The 20,404-nt window shown below is 46.4% G+C and overlaps 1 pseudogene; it reads right to left on the bottom strand.

The window, feature by feature from the left end:
* Nucleotides 1–2,103: 2,103 nt before the first annotated feature.
* Nucleotides 2,104–20,404, bottom strand: part of LOC149299252 (neural-cadherin-like) — a 38,221-nt pseudogene continuing 19,920 nt past the window's right edge.

The raw sequence follows: 20,404 nt of genomic DNA, 5'->3' as shown, positions 1-20,404 counted from the left end.
ATACACCTGTGTTAAAAGTAAACACACCCCATAAAGAAAATTATTAGATATCATTCTGCAGGATCAGCACAAAGTAGCTCGGATAACTCGGCGGAAAGCTTTGATACGGACCAACTGGTTACGTTCTTACGGTTCAGTTACCCTTTGTTACCCTTAGAATGTCTATTGTCTAACTCCTCACACAGTTTGGCTGCATATCTGCGAGTTGTGTTTTATTGCTCTTCATCGCATTTGTCGAGATGCTTGTTGAATTCAAGTTGTCAAATTCTACCGCATACAACCAGAAGGAGCCCCCTGTCTGCTACTGAATGTTAATACACATTACTAATCAAAGAACTTTCTAATTTATTCGTGTCTTATAGGAATCATTCCCAACCTCTGTCCTACGTGATACCAGCCGGGACTATCCTGCTAACCCGCCTGGTTATACTGCGTCCCTCTGCTCAGAGACCCCTAAAGTACTGAAGCTGATCCAGTTTACCGGATGCATCCACAGCTCCCACGTCCACTACAGAGCGGCCGTCTGCAGTAAGAGGTAAGCAATGCTCTGTGTGATAGAAAGTCATTACCTGCTTATTAAGAACGATGTTGCGGAGACAGCCTTTAAAGGGTTTGTGCGGAAGGAGATTGTGGGAACGAGGAGATGGCTGCTTAACGCCTCCGAGCTGCAGAACGGTATCCGGCTCCCAAAACCTGCAGAGAATGGCATGCATATCAGACACGGGTCACAGTAACACATGGTGTGGGGCTTTACTACTGCAGATAATATTAAACATGCATAAAAATTGTCATGGCTCTTCAACACTTCCTTTCTCTTCATCCATGCAGATTGCAAACCCAGTGCAGCAGCCGCTAGGCATTAATCCCGGTTTATCGTCTGACTGCAGTAAAGTCAGCCCTGATCTCCAGCCCAAGCCGTCCGTGTACTCCGTACTTTCTGTCCTGCATGATGACTGCGTGGACTTCAACTCGTTCGATCCTCTGTAAGTAGCTTTCCTCCGATCCCCTCTGTCTCGTTTATCAAAGCCGTGCGGCAGCGATCCTGAGTCAGGCTGACTCCCTGCACCGAAGTAAATGAAGTCAGTAATTCATCTTCCCTGACTGCCCGACGTTGACATTTTCCTTAAGTAAATGTGACTGCGTGCGACTCGAGTCGTTGTGTATTTGGTGTGACTTGTCTTGGTTATATGTTCCATGTAGAATTAGCTGAGGGTCAGTTAGCTGAGGATAATGCAGCTCTGTGTCTGCTCTTAAAGATTTGTCTTCATTCTACTTCTGTGAGTAAAGGAGAATATTTAAGCTTTTCTGTGGCTGCATTAATTACATGTCTGGCTCACGATGTGATAATTAACTTACTTTATCTTTTATGCGCAGGTCTATCCGATGCCATTCTCTGTAACGTTCACCTGCTCTGGAAAGCCAAGCCGCAGCGTGGTCAGGTCTTGTCTGAAGATGAGAAGGAGCCGACCGCTCGTAATCTCTTTGGGAATGGAAACAAAACCACATTAACAGCAGTGCGACTGGACCCGGAGCAGACTAAGAATGTAATTCAACTGTGATTATTGTCAATGTAGACTTACTATTACTTTCACTTCATGTTACTCATGACTTCATAATTGTATTTGTATCTCTAAGCCTTGTAATTTGTAACTCATTGCACTGTACCTGTGATTCTTTGCTTTGTGATTTATTACTCATTGCACTGTACTTGTTACATTTTGACTTGTGATTTGCTACTCGTGATTTAGTTGTGATTTGCTACTCATGATTTACTTGTGATTTGTTACTCTTTGCATTGTACTTGTGAGGTGACTCTCTGTATTGTACTGTGTAGACTTTCAATAAAAGTGGTTTAGTTCTCGATTTCGTCTCAGTTTGAACCAATTAAAGCACAGAAAGAAGCATACCAGATTATCTTCCTCCTAAAGAAAATAACCACCAAAGAAGGAGAGGGGTTATATATATTTTTAATAACCATATAGATAATATAAAGGAGAGAAGGTGCTCCTCTCTACGCCCTTCCCTGATACTCACCAACTGCAATGAAGTTCTTACTGTCTCTTACCGCTCCGCTGTGTAGTAATAATCCATCTGTGCTGTCGCTCACGAACTCCAGCGATAGATGGCTGTTCGAGCAGTGGCCGATACCGTGAAATGTTCTGAGTCTGCTGGCAGCGTGGCCAAAGAAATGAAGTCAAACAGTGACACCTAGGAAGACAAATGGAAATATTTTAGTTTCAAAGGTAGACTGTCTGAAGTTGGTGATGTAAGGGATAAGTCACACGGGAACATAGTCCAGAGAATCTGCCTACCTGTAACCGGTTAGAGTTGACGTGCAAGTCCCACCATTCAGGCAAGGGTTTTGGGGCAGAGAAGAACAGTTCTGGTAAAAGTGTTTCTGTGCAGGACACGTTTCTGACTTGGGGAATTGAGACTAAAGATGCGCTACCTCCATCCACGAGAGGCGGGGATCTGCTGACTGCGCCATGGATTGTGCACCCGCCATCCTGTGAACAGAAATCAATGGATACTTGGGAACTCCTTTCCTTCAGCACTGATCGGATCTGTCATTGAGAAGAATACAAAAAAACTCAGTTAAGACGGCACCAAAAACTTATCTAGACACCATCCCAGTTCTGTGGCCATTAGGCACCCCAGGACCAGCTCCCTCCCACAACAAACGCAGATAAAGATGATTAAAACGCATCGCTCTTAGATCTTTACTTTTGTTATAAAGTAATAAACCCCCAGCTGTACCCTCAGAGATTCAAAATCAAGGGAATTATTTCCACAACTCTCTGAAAGAGAAACAGGATACATCTAGATATCATGAGACTGATAAATATTCTGCGTTTTGTAATATCATTAATTTTAAGAGACAGCCAGCGTTATTCTTACTCAGTAATAACGCCATAAACACTCTGTCCATACCTTCTCTCTCTGGGCTGTCAATAAGCTCCGTAAGATCTCAGGTTTGTGGCAGGAGGCAGCTCCGCATACTGAAAATGTCACGTCGGTCGCGTTATCCTCTGCGTTCACCACACTGAAGATGTGGATATGGCTGGGATGGGCAGCTGCCATGTCTGCCAGGACGACCTGGAGCTGGTCACGTCTGCTGACTCCCAACTCATCCTTCTCTATGAATTCCTCTGCTGTAATGCCTAAAATGCGGATTAAAAAGTTGTGACTGAGAAGCAGAGATAGTAACATATTTACCCAGATAGGAGCGGGGAAGGGAATTGGGGTTACGCACTGAGTAGGACAGGGGTCACTTAATGCCAAGAGCGTTCCTGTCCCACCATTTCCTTCCATCCCTATGCAGGGATACTACATCATTGTAATGTCTTTATGGTACAATGTACAGGAGTCCAGGGAAACGGTTACATATATATGTAGCTAGGGTGACCTGTACATCACTTCTTTATCTAGTGCAAACTCTATGATGGTCAAACCAGGCAGTCTTCCCATCAAATGTCCCAGCGGAGTCCTACAAGAATCTACCTGAGACCCCTCCGCACGACTTATTACTTACTTGTGAGTCTCAGAGACACCGAGCTGCGGAAGGCGTCACTTCCAATCTCTTGTACATAAATTTTGATAGTAGAGAAGGTATCTGGCCACACACCATCAGAAACCGTAATATTGAGGTCGTACGTTCCCTGCGGAGGTCTCTCGGTCATTAGGATTGTCGCGTTGTTTTGGTTCAACCAAAAATACCTACAGAAAACAAACTGTCAATGCAATGTTATCTTCCTCAGACACGTCTTCTCTCTCCCTCATACACCAGACACGTCTTCTCTCTCCCTCATACACCAGACACGTCTTCTCTCTCCCTCATACACCAGACACGTCTTCTCTCTCCCTCATACACCAAACATGTCTTCTCTCTCCCTCATACACCAGACACGTCTTCTCTCTCCCTCATACACCAGACACGTCTTCTGTGTCCCTCATACACCAGACACGTCTTCTCTCTCCCTCATACACCAGACACATCTTCTCTCTCCCTCATACACCAGACACGTCTTCTCTCTCCCTCATACACCAGACACGTCTTCTCTCTCCCTCATACACCAGACACGTCTTCACTCTCCCTCATACACCCAGGGCCGGCCTTAGGGGTGTGCGACCTGTGCGGCCGCACAGGGTGCCATGGCAACAGGAGAGCCTGCCCGGGACTTAAATTAAAGCATTTTAAAGTTATTTTTTAACTTTATTTAACATGGATGATGTTAAATAAAGTTAAAACAAACAAAAAAACACCCGATGTTTCAATTTAAGTCCCGGGCAGGGGCGCCGAGCGGTCGTGACGTTTTCAGCGACCGCTCGGCACGTTTTCAGCGACCGCTCGGCGCCCCTCACTCTTATTATTCCGCGCTCAGCTGTGAAGCGCGCACCGCGGCAGATCAGGAAGACGGATGCCTCCCGCTTCCACCGCAGGACCCTGGCAACGAGGTAAGTAAGGATAGGGGGAAGAGGGGGGGGGTCAGTGAGAAGGGGCAGAGTGGGGGAGGGGCAGTGAGAAGGGGATGGGGGTGGCGCCAGAAGAGTACTCCACACAGGGCGCCAGAATACTTAAGGCCGGCTCTGCATACACCAGACACTTCAGCTCTCTCCCTCATATATCAGACATGTATTCTCCCTCTGTTATACAACAGACACGTTTGCTCACTCCCTCATACACCAGACATGTCGTCTCTCTCCCTCATACACCAGACATTTCTTCTCATTCCCTCATACACCAGACATGCCTTCTCCCTCTCTTATACAACAAACACACCTATCTCCCTCATATACCAGACACGTCTTCTCTCTCCCTCATAAAAAAGACACGTCTGCTCGCTCACTCATACACCAGAGTTGTCCCATCCCTTTCATATACAACAGACATGTCACCCCGCTCCCTCATATACCAGACATCTCTTCTCTCCTTCATACACCAGACATGTCTTCTCCCTCTTTTATACACCAGACACCTCAGTTATCTCCCTCATACACCAGACACGACTGCTCACTCCCTCATACACCAGACACGACTGCTCACTCCCTCATACACCAGACACGACTGCTCACTCCCTCATACACCAGACATGTCTTTTGGCTCCCTCATACACCAGACACATCTGTTCTCTCCCTCATACACCAGACACACCTGTTCTCTCCCTCATACACCAGACACACCTGTTCTCTCCCTCATACACCAGACACATCTCTTCTCTCCCTCATACACCAGACACATCTCTTCTCTCCCTCATACACCAGACATGTCTTCTCCCTCTCTTATACACCACACGTCAACTACCTCTCTTATACAACTGACATGTCCTCTCACGCCGTCATTCATCAGACACATCTATCTCCCTCATAAACTAGACACGTCTGCTCAATCCCTCATACACCAGACGTGTCATTCCGTTCCCTCATACACCAGATGTGTCTTCTCTCTCCCTCATACACTAGACATGTCTTCTTGCTCCGTCATACACCAGACATGTCACCCCATTCCCTCATACACCAGAGATGTCTTCTCGCTTCCTCATACATCAGACACATCATCTCCCTCATACAACAGACACGTCTTCTTGCTCAGTCATACACCAGACACGTCTTCTCTCTCCCTCATACACCAGACACATCTTTTCTCTCCCTTATACACCAGACACGTCTTCTCCCTCTCTTATACACCAGACATGTCTACTTCCTCTCTTATACAACATGTCCTCTCACTCCGCCATTTATCAGACACATCTATCTCCCTCATACACCAGACACGTCTGCTAAATCCTTCATACACCAGACTTGTCATCCAGTTCCTTCATACACCTTATAGAACGGCACTAAAGATCGTCCTACCTTAGCAGTGATCCACCTGAATGATCAAAGTCTGACATCTCAAACACTTGTAATGACATAGAGTATTCCAATTTACCTCTGGATTGATGAATAAATATCCATCAACTTCTCTGAGACCTCTTTAAGCAACTGGTCAGCCACCGGCCGACATGGTCAACCTATAACCCATTGCGTGTCAATAGTGAAGTGCATTAATGACCATGAAATGCGTGTGTTATTCAAGCCATGGAACTCACCTGGGTATTTGAGAGACGGTGGAATAGTGTTTTGTATCCCATTCATCTTCATCCAGCACAGCGACCTTCCCAATCTCTGCTGATGACCACCCGGCTGTTTTAAACAAGAAAAAATGGTAAGACATTCATAAGTATGTCTGCATTCGTGCCCATCTGTATTTTTAATCATTTGTCCTACATTCTCCTGTCAGGAACTGTACAATATACGATCAGCATGCCCTGCCGGAGAATTAACTAGGACTAATTTCCAATACGTCCCTCCTGTTTAGCTCAGTTAAGCGCGGAATGAAAATAACTGACAGCCATTAACGTTGGCTAAAGATTATTCATTTGCTGTTTCTGCTCACTTTCACTTGGCGGCGTTTGCCAGGAGGGATTTTTGGATGTAAACTCATTGTGCAGATTTAAAGCGATCTAATAAATATCAACTCTTATATTTTACATGTCATTAGCCTACTTAAAAAATTTAAAAAAATAAATAAAAAATAAGAGTGGGCATGCGCGTCTGTCCTTGGCAAGGAGATTAATTATTTTTTCATTTGTTTCGCTCTCTCGTATGCTTAAAATTATTCATTCATTTTATGTACATATATAAAATTCATATTTATAAATCTTCTAGCAAAAAATGACATGTCTAGAACGACCTTTATCTTACAGCCACCATTCGCCGTGGGTCTCTATAATCAATTTAAAAACAAACATTATTCCTGCCTCTTTATCAATAGAACGTACGCATAACCAAACCGATGTTCGGGGGGGGGGGGGGGATAGGAAGGGTTATTAAAGACTTGGTGACAAGAAGAAAATTAGATTTCTGAGCCAAAACATGTAAAATAATGCATCTGGGACAGAGAATGTAAAGATATAATTAATAGCTACAACACTGGTCACAACAGCAGAGAAGAGACTATTGAGGCTACTCACTTTCCAGGATGTAAACGCTGATGTCTTTGTGAGCTCCTCGGTGCGGGTTATCATTTTGATCACCAATAGTTATGGTTAACGTGCTTGTGGCAGCCCTAGGCGGGTTTCTGCTATCCGTAATTATAACTGGAAGATAAAAAGTCCTCTCTATCTCTCGATCGAAGGGCCTCAGAGTCTCAATAGAGGCCGTGCTGTTTCCATGGTCAATTAGCTTGAATGTTGAAGAATTCTGATGGTCATTTGGCAAAGTAAAAGTAAACGGGGCTCCGTTCTCTGCAGTATCAAGATCCACAGCATACAAAAAATCCGATGTCTCGTTGACATGGACCCTCTGAGGCCAGACTGCGTTTTCCCAAACAATAGGTTTGTACGGAGCAGCCAATGCTGGCCCGTTGTCGTTAACATCCAGAAAGGTCTAGAATGACAGTTGCGCTTCCTGTTTGAACTGGGATACCCCAGTCTGAGGCTACAATGACCAGGTGGTATTGGGAAGTCACCTCCCGGTCTAGGGCTTTCAGCACTTTGACAGCCCCACTTTGGTCAACATAAAACTGACCAAAGACATCAGACTCCGCGTGAATGCCATAAGCAAACTGTCCATTTAATTCGGAGTCGGCGTCAGAAGCTGTGACATGCGTAACGGTAGAGCCCACGGTTATATTTTCCAAGAAAAGGGGCACTTGCAAAACGGATGGAATGAAAACCGGAGCGTGGTCGTTGCAGTCCTGTAACTCGATCAGGCAGTGGGAAACTGAAGAAAAATCACAGTCCCAGACCTCGATGGTAAGGTTAAATCTCCGTTCCTCAGGGATCTCATAATCCAGCTTCTTATTAAGTTTAATTATCGCGTGTTTCTCCTTTTGGTTGCTTTCAATAGTGAATGCGTAGCCTGGGTCTCCTCCAACGATGCTAAATGACAATAAAGCGTTTTCTCCGTCATCTTCATCTACTGCCACCACCTGAAGGACGTTAGAGGTGATTTCACTTGTCTCCCAGACGGTAGCATGCCACGTATCCTGGGTGAACACCGGAGCGTGATCGTTGATATCTAGAACATGAATAGTTGCCGTACCGGTGGAACTCATTCCTCCGCCATCTTCAACTTCAATAAGAAGAAAGTAAGTATCTGTCTCTTCACGGTCTAGGTTCCCGAGGGCTGTAAAAATAACACCGGTGGTGGAGTCTATGCCGAAGATGCTTCGGTTAAGCAAATCCAGGGGATTGTTAACGATGGAGTAAGTCAGAATAGCATTGGAACCCTTGGTTTTCTCATCTCAATCAACTGCACTCATCTCCATGACGGACGCATTGGCAGGAGCATTTTCCAGCACATCTCCACTGCAGGTGTTTCTCTCGCAGATGAAATGCGGCACGTGGTCATTCACATCATCTACATAAATGATCACATCGGCAAATCCTGTGAGGCCATCTCCTTCTTCATCTGTGGCAAGAACCACAAACCTCCAGAGAGCGTGTTCCTCGCGATCCAGAGGCTTTTGGGCAAATATTCCTCCTGTCCTTTCATCTATAGTAAAAACATTACCGGCTCCGCTTCCATGCAGAGAATACTTCATGGTTCCTTGTTCTCGGTCATCTGGGTCTACAGCAGAAACCTTGACATACGTCAAAGAGTAAACACAGTAGTATTGTTATTATTGGCCAAGAACATTTGAAGAATACTGTAACGGGTTCACCAAGAGAGCTGTAGTAACTCCCAGAGATCACCCACATGTATCCTCCTGTTGTCCCCGGAAACACTTCCAGCACCAGCCAGCATGCGCACCTTGGAACCCTGCTATGTGTACCCAATAAGTAAACACAACTACCTTGAACTGAGTACAGCAGGAATTAACAGTTTATTGTTGTAAAACAGACTGATATAGCCACAGAACTTCATTAACATAAATTAACATTGATAAACAGGTAGACAACCAACCCCTTTAGCTACTGAATATTCCCCTGGTAGCCATCCTGTTAATGGGATTAGTTTAACAATGGAGTTCCTGCCTGTTTGGCAGCCAGGCTGGAGCCATCTCTGAGTACCTTGGGCCCCTGTATGACAGGTCATTCTGTCACATATCTTCCCTTTTAAAAAGAAGACTGAACTGGGGCCAGACCCCAACCGGGTCTGCATCCAGTTCAGTCAGGGAGCACAGCTCCGTCGCTCCTAGAGTTGTGGATGCAGGGGGCTGGCAAAGGACACCTGTCCCACTAACCAGTCCTGGGGTGCACTTAGAGACTGGGGAGTTTGGGTCCCAGACGAGGATAACAGTCCCACTCGCCAGGGCAGGGAGACAGGGTCCATAATCTGTGGGTAGCAGGCTTGCTTCCAGTCCTCTCCAGGGGCTCCAGTTATGTCACACACTGCATCACATATCTCCTTTTTCTGGGGGAGACTGACGTCTGATAAGACCCCACACGGTTTGACTCCGAAGTCAGTCTGTATATCTGGATCACCACTGCCAGCCACAAATTGGTACTCCCCAAAACAATTTAACAAAAGAGCATTACTCACCCAGCCGCACTCTGCTTCTCCCAAATAACATAACTGCCGCTGGGAAGAAGGGCTAAATGTGCCTTCTCCCTGGAGTCCTCTCAGCCGCTGGGGAGAAGACAGAGAGGCTGGGGTCCCTTCCATATGGGGTTCTGGGCTGACTGTTTGGCACCTCTGGGGACTGCAGGTGGTGACCGTAGTTCAATCCACCTGCATGGTACAAATGTTTGTATGATCCACTGCGCGGGGAGGGAAGCCACATGCATCCCCTCCTGTATACTCCATCTGCTGGGGAGAGATGTTGATCTTCCTCTCTCCCATTGCCAACACTTCTGCTGGGGATACAGGATCCATAGAAATCACTGCCTCTGGGCAACATTGCGGGGGTAAAGCCAATGGAGCTGGGGTCACAGAGGGAAGCGGGCAGAGGCCAGCGGCACTCTGTCCTGAGGGCAGCGCTTCAGCTGCATTTGTAAAGTCCAGGGGAACCACCAACTCTGGGGCTGCCTGACCGGACCCTCTTTGGTTGCTGCGGTCAGGCTTCGGAACAAGGGGAAGCGCTGGGCAGAGGCCAGCAGCACTCTGCCTCGATGCCAGCAGTTCAGCTGGGGGATCTGGCTGGGATATGCAGGGGGGTCTCGGTCAGTTTCTGGGCCATATTGCGGGGAATAGGGCAAAGTGTCTTGGGTGAGGGAAAGGAGTGGGCAGAGGCCAGCTGCGCACTGCTCGGTTGTTTGTGTTTCTGGTGGGGGCACAATACTCACAGGATCCACCTCATCTGGGGCACACTGCTGAGCACGGTCAAAGAGTTCTCGGTAGGCCTGCTCCAGGAACCATTCTTGGTAAACCAAATAATCGAAATCAGCCCACAAGTCGGGCTGGTAACAGGGCACATCTGCGAGAATCCCTTCCCTGAACTCCCGGATCTCCTCGCACCGATATTTTGATGGGCTCCCAAATTCTCGGTCCTCTTGTAGGCTTTCCATTATCATTCCCGGGCCGCCAAAGTCATTGCCCTCTGGCATGTAGTCATCCTTCAGCTCTGGACAGCACTGCACGGCCTGCCAATACAGGGCCCAGTATCCACAATCCACAGTCATTTCAAGCGGAAGCAACTTCTCCAACTCAGCCACCAAGTCCTCTTGGGGCTGTTCTCCCAGGTACTGCATTCGCCAATCTAGTTGTAGTACGTACCATTCCTTGGAAGAGGGGAGGACTATTCCCCGGACACCCTGGTCCACTCTGAGAGCCTCCATCCAGGCATTTATGTAACTCGCGACTCTGCTGCGCACCAACACGTCCTGTAGTGCTGGAACCATCTTTAGCTTGCTGCTGGTATACCCGCTGGTACTCCGCTGGGACGCTTGCAAGGAGGATCCCACCGCTGCTACCAATGTAACGGGTTCACCAAGAGAGCTGTAGTAACTCCCAGAGATCACCCACATGTATCCTCCTGTTGTCCCCGGAATCACTTCCAGCACCAGCCAGCATGCGCACCTTGGAACCCTGCTATGTGTACCCAATAAGTAGACACAACTACCTTGAACTGAGTACAGCAGGAATGAACAGTTTATTGTTGTAAAACATTGACTGATATAGCCACAGAACTTCATTAACATAAATTAACATTGATAAACAGCTAGACAACCCAACCTTTAATCCCCTTTAGCTACTGAATATCCCGCTGGTAGCCATCCTGTTAATGGGATTAGTTTAACAATGGAGTAACTGCCTGTTTGGCAGCCAGGCTGGAGCCATCTCTGAGTACCTTGGGCCCCTGTATGACAGGTCATTCTGTCACAAATACCCCTAACCCCCTTGTTCTGAGAGTTATAAGGAAGATGAGGTCAAAAATTCTGGAAACATGTTCAAAGTACAAGAGACAAGTGGTGTAGACAGGGATACCTGAAGTACCAAAACCGGTAAGTGTGACAGTTCTTCCATTATGCGACCTTGGTACTCGTTCTGCGAGAAAACTGGAGCCTCATCATTTTTGTTCAACACGTTGATCATGACAGTGGTATAATCTTCCCACTTCGCGTCCGACGCCAGCACAGTGAGTTCATAGACCGGCACCTCCTCGTAATTCAGTGGCTGGAAAATGAAGACAGCACCGGTTTTTGGGTCTACATCCAGGGCTCCCCCGTTATTCCCAGCTGTGATCTGATAGCGGATCTTTGCATTCATCCCTGTAACATAAACAAACATTCCGAGAGCTTCTTCCAAACCAAACAGCTTCCCTTTAGACTGAACGACTTGTATGTCGAGTCAAATGAATGATTCGCATTACTGATAAGCACAGGAATGAGATATTACTAGTTACTGATAATTCCTTTGCTCACCAAACTTCCGTTACATGGACTTTATGTAGATTAGCAATTTCTTCTTGGTAATTCACTCTTTTGAGAACTAGGGGTGGAAACCCCTGGTCTAGGGGTATCAGTTGAACGATCCTTGGTCACATTCCTAGACCCAACTGAACTATCCTTGGTCACATTCCTAGACCCAGTTGAACTATCCTTGGTCACATTCCTACATTTATAACTCTTTGGGGGCAGAGCTCTGTAACTCTCTTACAACTCGGTCACACTTATTTCACCTTCGTCTGGATCAGTGGCACTGACAAGGGCAGCAATGGATCCCACGTCCTGGTCTTCCTGCACGTTAACGTGGTAAACGCGCTGAGCGAAGGCCGGCTGGTTATCATTAACATCGCTGATTAAAACGTGCACGTACGCCGAGTCTGCAGAGACGAGAGGCAGGAGATTAAAATACTTCACAGAGGCACTTCTGTCAGCCGCAATTCCTTAAACTGTCCGCCCGCATGTTAAATATAAACTAATATGCAGACAATCCGCGGACAGACCCTGCGGCTCGGAATCAATTTATACAGCCGCGTTATTCCAAAGCTCTTGAAGATGAGATGAATGTGGACGGGAATTTGTTTCAATGGATAACACGAGTATAACTGATGCCCCATGTCACTGGCTCATTTTTTAAATTTTTTATTTCTGGCCCAATCGCCCCAATAACGCATTTTATTGGGGTTAATTTGTTCTCATTTGCATACCGTTGGGGTATGGAAGGGTATGGGTATCTCAGCAGGATCAGACGTTGGGGTATGAAGGGCTATGGGCATCTCAGCAGGATCAGACCTTGGGGTATGAAATGCTATGGGTATCTCAGCAGGATGAGGCATTGGGGTTTTATGGGCTATGGGCTGTGGGCACTGCTTTGTGAACATACATTGGGGTGGTTTGTGGGCAACTTAGCAGGAACAGACCTTGGGGTATGGAGTGGCATGGGTATCTCAGCAGGATCAGACCTTGGGGTAGGGAGGGCTATGGGTATCGCGGCAGGACCTTGGGGTGGGGAGGGTTGTGGGAAACTATTTAGTAATAGATCTTGGGATGTATGCTGCATTTCGGTTGAGCAGTAAGGCCACTGTGCCAAAATAAACCCCATATTATCCTTACCTGAATTGGGTTGCCCATGTTTTCCATGTCGAGCAGACTCTGATTCATCTGACGACATAACTTCTAGGAGATACGAGCCCTTGGTCTCCCGGTCAAACACGGCAGCTGTGTAATTGACTCCTGTCTGGAGATCGATGTGGAACAGATCATGGTCTCCGCTGCGATCTTCTAAAATAGAATAGGTGATCTGGAGCAAGACAATCAGACCACAGTTAGCGCAGGCTGGCCTGAAAAAACTTTGCTGATATAAGGTGGAACTGATGGAAAATCACTAATGCTCTTTGTTGCAAAGGCCTGGAAGCTTTTACTGAACATGTTCTGCCAGGACTACATATATTATTAACGTAACAGTAATGCCGGTGCGCAGGAAATGCTGCGATCCGATGAGCAAAAGGTCTGTCTGCTCTGCCGCAAACCAATTTAATTTCTCTTTATTATTTATTTGTGGCTTTAACTGACATGTGACCCCTCAACAATCAACAATCTGGCCCTAATACCAGACAGTGTTATCAGGCGAGAAAACCCCCCTATGTGGCATCAGTAACTCTTATTAACGTGCTGACCCCCTGGTCTAGTGTAGATATTGGTATGGCCGTGTCCCACGGATCAGTATGGCCCTGTACTATGAATTGGTATACACCCCTCTCCTATGGATCGGTATGGTCCTGTGCTATGAATTGGTATACACCCCTGTCCTTTGAACCAGTATGGCCCTATCCTATGAATCAGTATTGCCCTGTGCTATAAACTGGTATGCACCCCTGTCCTCTTGATAGGTATGGCCCTATGCTATGAAATGTTATGGTCCTGTCCTGCTGAGTGGTATGGCCCTGCTGATTGGTATGGCCCTGTCCTACAGACTGGTATGGTCCTGTTTTACAGATTGGTATGGCCCTGTCTTACAGATTGATATGCCCCTGTTTTACGGATTGGTATGGCTCTGTCCTATGGATTGGTATGGCCCTGTCCTACGGATTGGTATGGCCCTGTCCTACAGATTGGTATGGTCCTGTTTTACAGATTGGTATGGCCCTGTTTTACGGATTGGTATGGCCCTGTTTTACAGATTAATATGGCCCTGTTTTACGGATTGGTATGGCCCTGTTTTACAGATTAATATGCCTCTGTTTTACAGATTGGTATGCCCCTGTCCTACGGATTGATATGCCCCTGTCCTACAGATTGGTATGGCCCTGTTTTACGGATTGGTATGGCCCTGTTTTACGGATTAATATGCCCCTGTTTTACAGATTGGTATGGCCCTGTCCTACGGATTGGTGTGGCCATAAAGCACTTTGTTTTACATGTGCAAATTTCAGGAATATATGCTATGGCTAGAAGGACCAGGGATATCTGAAGAACATGCGTCAATGGGTGCAGATTTTATAAGTTGGTACTGCATTTAGTATACCTAGGAACACAGAGCTATAGGAGTCAGAGTGTGCGTGTGATGAGGTTTCACGTATGAACTCACCTCTCTATTCAGTCCGAGATCTTGGTCAGATGCAGACACAAATGTTCCCAATTCAAGGCCTTCTGTAACGGTGGCCTCATATATGGACGACGTAAAGAATGGCACATTGTCTTCACATTTGCTGTTCTAGCAGCGCAGGCACAGAATTGATATCCGGAGATTCTACCTGTAATGTTAATGTACACCGTAGTGAAGGCAGCCAATGGTACAGCAGCAACGGTCTGAGCTCGGATCTTCAGGATAAAAGTCCTGGTTGTTTCATAATCTAAAGGTTCAGCTACAAGAACGGAGGCAGAGCCTTCTTCTCGATTTACCGTCGGGTAGAAACGAACGGGCATGTTAGTCTCCGGGACCAATCCTTCCTCTAAATTGTACGTCACACGAGGGTCTCCCAGCAGTGAGGAAGCTTTAACGGTCTGTAGGAATGTCAGAACATTGTGTAATTAACAGTAAATTACAGTAAAAAGAAGCCCTCAACAGCAGGAAGTCCACTCGGAAATGACAGACATTAGAAGGGTGATTAAGGCTCCTTACAGGTGATGTCTCCATACCTCGTTCCCTCTCACTAGTTTCATATCAGGCCTAACGGGAAGCAGATGTCTAGATGGGTATGATCCCTGGTAGCCAGGCATGAGGGAGAAATCCATATTCAGATGAGATCATACACCAATGGGCGGAATCCTTCTATGACTCCTACCAATGTCGCGAAGCATTGTAAGGTGCCCAACCAATGGCTGGAAGCATTGTACAGTTCCCACCGACGGGTGGAAAAATTCCACTGGTTTCCAGGTCAGAGGTCACGTCATACCACAACAGGCGTATCTCTCATGGTATTTTCCGGAATCACCAGGTCATATCTTTCTTTTTCCCAGACCGGAGGCTGATTCTGAGCATCTGTGATTCGAACGGCTACTTCCACCTGCGTGCTTCTATTTCCTCCGTCCGTGGCCGTGACCTCTAGTGTTATTAATGATTTCTGATGGGGAAAAATTAATTACATTCACTTAAACCTTCTCCATTCAGCAACCTCCCCGACAAAAAAACAAACCCAAAAATGCTCTCCCAATTGATTTAAAAGCTGTGAGTGACAGATGGTTGAGGAGTTTCATGCACCACTCACATACTCTGGTACTCAAAGTGTTAATTAGTTGTATGGTACTTGTCCTAGAGGGTTTTTCGTTCTATCGCCCAACCGATTTCCAATTACAGAGCTACCCAGAGGCACGTATCAAAAAAACCCAAACAAACAAGAAAAAAAAAAAGACAGTGGACGATTCCCAGCAAACAGCTGGCATTCTGCAATGGAGAGTCTCATTTAGCGGTAACCTCGGGGACTCACACGGGGGCCTTCCAATCAGTGTCCAGATGTCATCGTCTGGCCGTAGAGACTTTTGATTTCAGAAAAAGCAAACATGACAGCTTGACAATGCATTAAAACTATCCAAAAAGCCCCGTTACGTCCCCACTTAAAAAGCCACCAGCTGTGTTTGCAAAGCATAAAGTTGAAATATCCAAACACAAAGCTACTCGCTGTCATAAGAGATACATTGTAGTTTTGCAATATGTACATTAAACCGGTTACTTAATATTAGGAACAAAAGAGAGATACAAGTGCGCCATATCTTATTTTTGCATTATATTTATAGTGGCTTACAATCCTACTATAAGTCATATTGTATAAAGGGGTCTGGGGTCAGAAGGTGACCCTGCGATATTTTCATTTAAGAGTACTATCACTTGTTGAAATGTAAGTTGGTTCTCTAAACACGGCATGTAAACGCTTGCTACGTTACCCGAGATATTGGCTGGCGAACATAAAGCCACCCCGTAGAGGTGTTAATGCTGAAGGCCACTGGTTCCTCTCCAGACACGGAGTACGTGATCGTTCCATTCATGCCATAATCGTCATCAAGGGCCGCAACGCGGAGGAAGCTGCTTCCCACGGCAGCATCTTCTCTCAGGAAATCTGGGACAAGAATGAAAACATTTGAATTCTATGTTGTCCACTGGGGTCCCAAATACCCCATGGGCGAGCTGGCCAAGCTCTTGTGGACCAGCAGATCTAGGAAGACTCTTAACGCTGAATTCCACTTAAAGCTATAATTAGAAGAGGACAGAAGAACATGATGGGGACTTGGTGCTTGTAGAGATCTCATACTCTACCCACGGAGACTCAATTACATTCGTAGTGGTTGTTCTCAAAGCTGGGGTCGTTGTCATTTTGGTCCTGGATCTGTATGTTGATCTGGCACAGCCCTATGAGAGGCTCGGCCGCCTGGTCTGTGGCTTTGATGGTGACGGGGAACTCTTTCTGCTTCTCCCGTTCAAAGCTCTGAAGGGTTGTCAGGACTCCTGCGTGGGAAACGTGTTAAAGAAAGCAGGGAGGCGATGTGACTGGCAATTCCTGCTATAACACGTGAAGAACATTTTCTCATAAGCTTTTGAGAAAAACACCTTGGCTGATTAACCTGACCTACAACCATGGTTAAAACCTGCATCACCGAGCCTATCGGTCATGTCACCTCTGGCTGTTGACCAATCCAGCAAAAAGCATATTAAAAACCTAGAACACAAATACTAGAAAGTGTGTCCTCGGTCACCGTGCCGCAGCCCGTCTCTCCATACAATGTTTAAAGGGCTTTAAGGTATAGGAGGCGGTGGCACCTGTGTCCGGATGGATGCTGAATGCAGAAAGAGAGCCCTCGCGACTTCACTTGACCGTTGACACCAACGTCTGCGTCTTTCGCCTCCAACTGCAGCACAAACGTTCCTGGGGGCTGGTTCTCCAGGACTACGGTGTGGTGATGGTACTGGGCACACTGGAAATAATGTTAAATCCACACATTTCTTTTAGGATCTGGCTACATCTTGGAGCCAAGGACAGTTCTAACGCGGCTTTAGTTCATTGGCATTCAGTAAGGGATTATTCTCCTAAACGGTTTTGTAGAGTTTGACTTAATGTATGAGGTACCTGATGGAAGACGGGCTTGTTCTGGTTGACGTCATCGACTGTCACTACAACCGTAGTCGTGCTGGTGAGGCTGTGAGGACCCCCCGAAGCGTTGTCATCTGTGGCGGTCACATACAGAACATACTCGGCTCCATGATGCTTTGGAAGCAGGTTAGAACCTAGACGGATTATTCCTGTGAAATGGTTTGAGGATGAATCAGCCCCATTGTTACAAATCCTTAACCCAGGGTAAGTGATACCCCCTACTCAACTATTTAGGAACTTCAAGTTATAGTTACTGTGACGGAATTCTGGTGAGGAACTCGATTTTATCTCGATGACTAATTTTCTTCTTTATGTAGCAGAATATGCGAGAAATCGTCAGGTATTTGTAAAAAGCATCGGTGGCATGGAGGGGGGGTTAGTTATGGATGTATACAAAATATAGCTCTACGTACCTTTCTCGGAATCAATAATAAAGCTCCCTTCTTTATTTCCTTCCGAAATGCTATAAGTCACATGATCTCCATCTGGATCAAATGCATGTACGGTGGCAACCAGGGTGTTGGGAGCAGCTTCCTCCGATACAAACGTTCTGTATCTGGAAAACGGAGTACATAATCAAGTTCCTCCGCAGAGAAACGCTGCCAAGAGACCCATTCAGTGCTACCTCCTACCCCGAGGCTCGGCCAACATCAAACCTACTGGTCTTCTAAACCTAAAAACTCATCCCAGCCTCACCGGTCCTGGCAAAGAAGTTATAGAATGAAGTCTATGCAGTCGCCTTTCATTTATGGATCGTATTGGGACAAACTCTCGAGCCTTCGTTGGGAGAGACCTGATGAACCGCAATGTATTACAATGTATTAGGTTATGGGAGTGAAGCTACAATATTTTAAACCATAAAGAAAAAAGACCGAACCGTGACCTTCTCTCCGGCAGAGACGTAATAGACGTTCTTTGCCCGGCTTTAAAACGTATCGCGCTCCAAAGAATCGCGGCAGTTACAGACATGTCATTGTTAATAATAGGTTAAAAAAGAAAAAAAAAATTGCATGAATTTGTGCAAGCGGAAGAAATATGAAATGAGAAAACCCTGATGAGTTAGCCTGTTTACCAACGGCCATTACGCGGAGATGTCCGTTCTGTCCGGATCATACGGCTGCAAATTGAAGGAGACTTGACTGCTAGACCAAGACAACGGAGCCTACTTATGGCACAAAAAACCCATCCTACCCAAGAAATACACAACACAACAATTGTGGGTAAGGGCTTTGGCCACAGCTTTATTAACGTCATGAACCAGCACATCATAACCATACATAACATAACCATCCTGCCAGCTGTCGTGTTAACCGACAGGCAGATAACCCAACACTTTACCAAGAGCTCTCGTTCTGGGTACCGTCAGCCTCCACAGAACTCGTCGCCCCAAGCCTCCTCCATCCAATGGATATTCACATAAAAGGGGCTGGCCGTGACTTCCCGCCACTGCAGCCAACTCAGGCTCGCCTGAGCTATGGCTGCGCCCCCACCAAGGCCAGTGTCTTTTCGATCCCGGACTGCAAACCAAGATTAAAAATATCGAGGCCAATGTCATTTAAATGTACTCTGTCTTGCCGAACGAAATCCTTGTTATCGCCCTCTAACTCACGATGCGGTATAGCCACACCGCCCAGGGAGGTAACAAAGCGAGACACGGCAACATTCAATTTTCTGCGAAATTTTTCTAAGGCTCTAGCACCCGACCCAAGTGACCAAACAGGTCGAGGAACAACTTCCGACCAGATTAAAATAACACTTTTAAAAAGGGCAAAACAACGCAAAAGATCCCCCTTGATTCGGTGAATAAGATCGATGGTAAGAACCGAGCCTAAATCGTTGCCACCCGCGTGTACGACCAAAATAATAGAAGACGGAACAAACCTACTTAATGAACAAAACTCCGGATACATCTGAACCCAGCGTAGGCCACGAATACCACGCCAACGAATTCTGACCTTGTCGTACGGAAAACCCAAGTTCCTGCCATACACCCGACGCTCCGCCCGATGAGCCGCCCAGAAGATAAAGGAGTGACCCAGTATCCAGACCAGTGTAGGTGATGAACCTGAAAGAATCATTACAGTAACTGAGGACGAATGTATAAGCGAAACCTCTTGGATTTCCAACGACCCAAGCGTTAAATGTCAGATGCCGGGACCCCGGCCCTAGCAGCCTCAGTGGCGGCCCCAATCCTAAAAGAGTGAGGGGAGAAGTAAAGTGGGCACACACCACAACGAAGTAAGCAGGAACGAAAAATTTTAGAAAACTGAAATCTCGTCAAGGATGAGCCAGATGAATGAATTAGAAAGGAGACCCAACCAGACGGACGTATAGCAGAGAAGGAACGAATAAGTCTAACAGGGCACCAATCCAAATCGGTAGCACGAATACTGACCATAGCACCTCGACCCAGAGCCGGCCTTAGGTGTTCTGGCGCCCTGTGCGGACTACTCCTCTGGCGCCCCCCCCTATCCCAAAAAAAGAAAGGAATAAAAACTTGTAGCAAAACTTGTAACAAAACCCCAATCACTATATACTACGCCAAACATTGATGTGGTCTAGGCCTACCACTTCATTGTCTGGCTTGGTAGTAGGGATGCACCGAAACGAATTCTGGACTGAAACCCAAAGTGCAGCATTTACCTGGCCAAAACCGAATATGACCCCCCCACACCATAAAAAAATCTAACACTTTTATTTAAAGTAAGTAACACACCAAAATTGGACAAAACAATTAAATAATATTATATATATATATATATATATATATAGATATATATATATATGATTAACAGCAATCACATGCCTATCATGCCCAGGCATACCCAGATTCCAGGATTTACTCGCAGATTTGGCATGATAGGAGTATGATTGCCCTATCTACCCCTTCTCACTCTCTTCGGCCCTATCTACCCCTTCTCACTCACTTCTCCCTATCTACCCCCTTTCCCC

The sequence above is a fragment of the Sceloporus occidentalis genome, unplaced genomic scaffold (genome assembly GCF_023333645.1).
Source record: "Sceloporus occidentalis isolate IW3139 unplaced genomic scaffold, rSceOcc1.0.p SCAF_29, whole genome shotgun sequence".
Classification (NCBI taxonomy): domain Eukaryota; kingdom Metazoa; phylum Chordata; class Lepidosauria; order Squamata; family Phrynosomatidae; genus Sceloporus; species Sceloporus occidentalis.
Note: the sequence above shows the minus strand (reverse complement) of the source record. Positions and strands in the feature narration are given on the sequence as shown.